The sequence below is a fragment of the Anomaloglossus baeobatrachus genome, chromosome 9 (assembly GCF_048569485.1).
Source record: "Anomaloglossus baeobatrachus isolate aAnoBae1 chromosome 9, aAnoBae1.hap1, whole genome shotgun sequence".
Classification (NCBI taxonomy): Eukaryota; Metazoa; Chordata; class Amphibia; order Anura; family Aromobatidae; genus Anomaloglossus; species Anomaloglossus baeobatrachus.
Genome location: NC_134361.1, coordinates 96,505,515 through 96,512,290, shown reverse-complemented (window position 1 = coordinate 96,512,290; position 6,776 = coordinate 96,505,515).

The following is a 6,776-nucleotide window of genomic DNA, read 5'->3' as shown; positions in this document are numbered from 1 at the left end:
CCTAGGAAGAGGTTTGCGTACGAAGGCGCGCAGGCCGCGCACATGGCAGTGCCGCGCTGCTACAAATAGTGTACATCTTTAAATAAAAAGAAATTATGGGTGAGGACAAAACGGAGCAACTCAAGGATTAGGTCACACAAAGGGCCATCCCGACCAAAAGTTGACAAAAAATATTCAACAGCCTTAAGGCCATCCTCGTGGCGAATACAGGTGTAGAGGGACTCAACGTCTGCCATAACAAGTAGAGTGTTATTGTCCACAAAGATGCCATCTATCCTCCTAAGAATGTCCGTCGTGTCACGGACATATGAGGGGAGTGTCTCAACAAAAGGTTTCAAATAATAGTCAATAAATTGACATATAGGTTGACACAGCCCCTCAATGCCGGACACGATGGGACGACCAGGAGGACAAAGGGCATCTGTGTGGATTTTAGGCAGCAAATAAAAAGTAGGTGTTTTAGGAAAACGTACCGTAAGTCCCTCCACTACCTGTTTACTAATGATCCCTTGATCACAAGCCTTACCGAGGATGACCTGAAGTTGAGCAGAAAAGGTGGAAGTGGGGCTACAGGGGAGCTTAGCATAAGTGGACTTATCACGTAATTGGCGAAGCGCCTCTTTCTCATACATAACGGATGGCCATATCACAATGTTACCCCCTTTGTCTGCAGGCTTTATTACGATGTCATCAAGTTTGTCCAGGGACTCGATTGCCAATCTCTCGGCATGAGTTAAATTGTCATACCGACGTCTCCTGGACAAATGTTCAAAATCGGATATCACAAGTTTAGTGAATATCTCAACAGCCGGGCAAACAGACAAAGGGGGAAACCTTGTTGATCTGGGCATAGCACAGGATGGAAACTCACCTAAGGTGCTTGGTGCGGCTTCATCCAGCAGCTCCTCAAGATCCTGTATGGCCTGTTGTTCCCTCAAATCCAATGGTCCAGAAAAATGTTGTGTACATCTATTATGTAATTTGGTGAGAATGACTTTCCGTGCAAAAATATATAAATCCTTTACCGCTGTAAAACAATGGAAGGCATTGGATGGTGAAAAGGAAAGTCCCCTTGACAGCACATCAATTTGGGAAGTGGAGAGGAGATGTTGAGACAGATTAATTACCTGAGGTGTTCTGCGCTTATTCACATTAGAGGGTTGTTGTCTTGACTTAAATCTCGTAACGATACCACTAGAATGGCCAATCTCTGCATCAGATTCATCAGTTTCACTGGGGCCAGGAAAGGTACGTCCGCTGTCTGCACTCGTTCTCCTCGTCCTGGAGAAAGATCGTGATCTTGACCGGCGTCTAAGAGTATTGGAGCGCCATTTATAAACACGATTTAGCTGAAAATCATTTTGATCACGTGAAATTTTTTTTATTTTTACGGTTTTAATTTCTTTTTCCCAGCATAGCAGATCAGCTTCATTCTGTGCAGTGAATTTAGATAGGGCATCGCTCGACATATTCTCCTTAATGGTAATAAGTAATTTTTCCATCTCTGTCTCCATTTCCAAAATCAAGGCTGTGTCAAGCTCAATAAGAAGATTTAAAAACCCTCTCGAACAGGCACTGGAAAAATCCTCCCATCGCGTTCTGATGGATAAATTATCAACCTGAAATGAGGGACACACTTGTACCCGTAGGCCCCGTGGAATGAGCCCCATTTGTAGATATTTGGTGAGAAACGCCTTGTTCCACCAAGCCCTGGTACGTTTCTGAAGTAAGGATCTATAGTTTTGCACACTTTCAGACAATGCGCTCTCTCCTCCCGTCTCCACTGCAGTGCCGCCAACCTCAGCCAGTGCTTTATCTAGCTCGATCAACCACGATTCATCATGGGCGCGAAAGTCCATGGTAAGACTGGAATCAGCTGTGGGAACCAAAGAAAAATTAGTTAATATGCAAGAGGAACAAACAATGAAAAAGAAGCAGGAAAGCCACTGCATGGCACCTGTCTGAGCACACTCTGAACATCAAACAAAGACTGGAGGACAAGGAGTAAAGTGCAAATATGTTTAATAAATAGCAACTGGCACAAAGGAATCAGCGGCAAAAACAGGCCGGCAGATACAATATAGATGTACTAGATGACAATTACATATAGGGCACAAGTAAAAATGAATGAATAACAGACTGGGTCAAAAACATGAATAAGGCATCCTGCACATAAAGAGCATGGTGTAAAATTTTGACAATTGTTACACATAGACAGATGGTAAAAACCAGCATTGGATAAGCACAATGATAAAAGTGTATACTCTGAAATAACAGAGATATATAAAATATATAAAATAGGATCCAAGTCTCACTAATCACTAATAAACAGTGCTTGATACAGATGCTGGTGAAGCAGCAACTTCTGAGGTGACAGAGTCAAATAGTTAAACAGTCAAAAAAGCTATAAACAGATAAACAAGTTTAGCCACCATGAGGTGCTAATTAGATGCCAATGAACAGTCAGATTAAGTACAAAGACATGAATGCATGAAAAGAATCCCAGCAGGTTAAATAAACATACCCATAAGTGCACAAAGCCGGCCTGATAAGCAGCAGAGCAGACCCCCCGGAGAGAGCCCCAAGGTATACATTTCACAATCTCAGCTATAAGATTATTTCATCAGGGGGAGGTGGAACACTGTGAAGCAACCATGTGTTTTTATACATGGTGCTCCCATGCTCCAGCTGCTCCACCCCCACTCTGTCAGCGCGGCCGGACCAATCGCGGCCGGTAACCAGCACCGTCAGCAGTCAACGCCCTTTTTTTTTTTCTTTTTTGTGTTAGGTAGCGCGCATGTGCGGAAAGCGGGGACGCGTCACCCACGAACCGCACACGTGCGCAGGCAATGATGACGCCAACAGAGCTGGACCAGCAGGTCACTGATGCAGCCGTGCCGACGGGGGGAGGAGAGGCGGGAGCGAGCATAAGAAGACAAGGATAAGTAAATATGCAATGTAACAGTAATAAGAGAACATCAACTGTGACATAAAGTCTTAAATGAATGTAACTTGAAAGGTCCTAGCCGTGACCCAAGAGGAAGATACATGATAAATATCAAGGATATACATAGGTAATTATGGACAATGTGCCACTGATAAAAAGACATATATTATAACACAAACCCTCAATATTAATGCACGTGTCATAGTCGTGGTACACAGAGGAAGATAATCAATGCATAATACATGAGTTCCATATCAAAGTTAAACTAAATAAATATGAACAGTATAACACATATACAGTATGACACTGGTGAAAAAACATAAGTATAACATAAGTATATGGTGAAGCAGCTGGAGCATAGGAGCATATTTTTCATGACTGTGATCCAACATCCCTGAAAGTCAGGGGTATTGATGTTATACATGGGGGGCGAGGGGTGGGAATATACGCAAAATACTCGCCCAACATGAAACACGCTGGATTTATACCTTAGGTACACTGTCCCCGAGGGGGCTTAATGAGCATCTGAGTTTTGCGCCTTTCTTACGATGACTGCTCTCTTCTCTGACCTTCCTGGTTTTTGTGCCTTGTTTTTAATGTTATACAATTTTTGTATTTTTATTTTAGATTCACTGATTTTTTTCTGCTGGCACTCTTCTGGAACCACATTTCTGATTTTGAACATCGACATGGATTTTTTTCATATATTGATTATCTTCCTTCTTGTGCCACGACTGGGACATCTGAAGCAATATTGTATTCTCCTTGTTATACTTATGTTTTTTCACCAGTGTCACTGTGTTTATATTCATAGTTTCATTTTTATCATGGAGTTATTGTATAATGATTATTTCCCTCTTGTGCCACGACTAGGAGATCTCAATTTGCATTGAACATCTTGTGACATAAAGTTTATGTATATTATACACTGGTCATTCGTCTCCTGTGCCACGACTTGGGATGTTTTTTGTGATATTGAACAATCTGTGCTACAGTATATGATCTTCTTATGTGTTATATTGTTCATATTTATTTAGTTTAACTTTGATATGGAACTCATGTATTATGCATTGATTATCTTCCTCTGTGTACCACGACTATGACACTTGCATTAATATTGAGGGTTTGATGTTATAATATATGTCTTTTTATCAGTGGCACATTGTCCATAATTACCTATGTATATCCTTGATATTTATCATGTATCTTCCTCTTGGGTCACGGCTAGGACCTTTCAAGTTACATTCATTTAAGACTTTATGTCACAGTTGATGTTCTCTTATTACTGTTACATTGCATATTTACTTATCCTTGTCTTCTTATGCTCGCTCCCGCCTCTCCTCCCCCCGTCGGCACGGCTGCATCAGTGACCTGCTGGCCCAGCTCTGTCGGCGTCATCATCGCCTGCGGACGTGTGCGGTTCGTGGGTGGCGCGTCCCCGCTTTCCGCACATGCGCGCTACCTAACACAAAAAAGAAAAAAAAAAAAAAAAGGGCGTTGACTGCTGACGGTGCTGGTTACCGGCCGCGATTGGTCCGGCCGCGCTGACAGAGTGGGGGTGGAGCAGCTGGAGCATGGGAGCACCATGTATAAAAACACATGGTTGCTTCACAGCGTTCCACCTCCCCCTGATGAAATAATCTTATAGCTGAGATTGTGAAACATAGACGTAGGGGCTCTCTCCGGGGTCTGCTCTGCTGCTTATCAGGCCGGCTTTGTGCACTTATGGGTATGTTTATGTAACCTGCTGGGTTTCTATTCATGCATTCATGTCTTTGTACTTAATCTGACTGTTCATTGGCATCTAATTAGCACCTCATGGTGGCTAAACTTGTTTATCTGTTTATAGCTTTTTTGACTGTTTAACTATTTGACTCTGTCACCTCAGAAGTTGCTGCTTCACCAGCATCTGTATCAAGCACTGTTTATTAGTGATTAGTGAGACTTGGATCCTATTTTATATATTTTATATATCTCTGTTATTTCAAAGTATACACTTTTATCATTGTGCTTATCCAATGCTGTTTTTTACCATCTGTCTATGTGTAACAATTGTCAAAATTTTACACCATGCTCTTTATGTGCAGGATGCCTTGGTCATGTTTTTGACCCAGTCTGTTATTCATTCATTTTTACTTGTGCCCTATATGTAATTGTCATCTAGTACATCTATATTGTATCTGCCGGCCTGTTTTTGCCGCTGATTCCTTTGTGCCAGTTGCTATTTATTAAACATATTTGCACTTTACTCCTTGTCCTCCAGTCTTTGTGTCCCTTTGGTAAGTGCCTGAACAACAGGGTTCCTGGAGTATTATAGTCCTTCTCTATGTCAGCCTGTGTCCAGTGCCCTTATCTCATTCCTGAAACCTGACCAGTAATCTGTATCTGTACCCATCCAGTGTCCGGCCTATGAACCCAAACCCATCCACTGTGCAGCCTGTGAACCCAAACCCGTCATGCGTCGAGCCTGTATTCCCACACCTGACCTGTGACCTGCTTGTATTCCTTCACCCCCACCTTTCCTGCCTGACATCCCTTAACGTGCCCTACCTTTCACTCCTGATTTGTCCTCGTACCTCTCCATTCCCCTGCTCCTGACTCCTGGGGCCAGCTGCAACTTCCAGGGACTGCCCTGGGTTGGTCCCTCTTGTCTACTAGCAGTCAAGCACAACCTCACCATCAGAGACTCTGGTGAAAACTCTCAAAGCACATAACTACGCCCCTCCGAGGTAGGCCTGGCCTGTGGTGCAGTGGGTCCACACACACACACACAAACACATGCATGACAGTTTTCTCAGGATATGGACCCTGCTGGCTCAAATACCCCTGTGCTATGAGTATTATTCCAAGAGATGGACAAACAATGAGATTAGCAGTACCAGATTTTGACATATGTGCGGTCTATGAATACTCTCTTAAGTGCTATCACACTGACTGCACCATCTGAACCTTTCCAAGCTGCAGTATCTACTCTGGCAGTAAACCTAGCTTCTATATCTGATCCACATTTGCCTGCACCATCACAACTTGACAGTGATCCAAAGCTCTGTAGAGGGTTCATCAATCTGTGCATGCTGCACTTCAAACTGTTGTCCCATCAGTTCACCTCAGATCAGGTCAAAGTGGCATTTCTAGTGTCTTCTTTGAGCAGAGATGCCCTTCCCTGGATTAATCCAATATTCATCCTAAGTGTTCCAACAGCTCCCTCTTTTTCCCCTCTCTTCCCTCTCTTCCAGTCCACAGGTCCAGCTACATAATCTCCTGCCCTCACAGCATCAGTTCCATTATCTTTATCCCCATCCAGCTCAGAACATCTTTCATCATTCCTAAGGTCAGAATTTTATACATTTTTGATACTTTTACTATCATTGTTACCCACCACTATATTTACAATATATTATTTCTTTCGCACCAACCAACATCAGTACCCCTCATACATAACTACCACATTTGCATTTTAGAGTTATTATTTCACCCTCATAGGGGCTGGCCACCTCCTGCGGTCCGCATATGGGTAGGTGACTCTACCTTTTACACTTCATACCATTAGTTACAATTACCATTTTCCCTCTATTCATTTGTACAACCTGTAGCCATTGTCTTTTCAGACAGGTTTTATTGCTCCATCTGATATTTCCCATTTCCTTATCCAACTCATCCATCACACCCATAAGGTATCCAATTTTCAAAACCAGTACATACACCTCATGAGGTAGCGCTGTAGTTTGCATCTTTTCCACATCTCTCCTTTTCACAGGTTTCACGTGGACCCTGCCCAGTACCTGCAGCTCCTCATCACCACTAGTCTGATTGCTAATCAGTCTTTTGT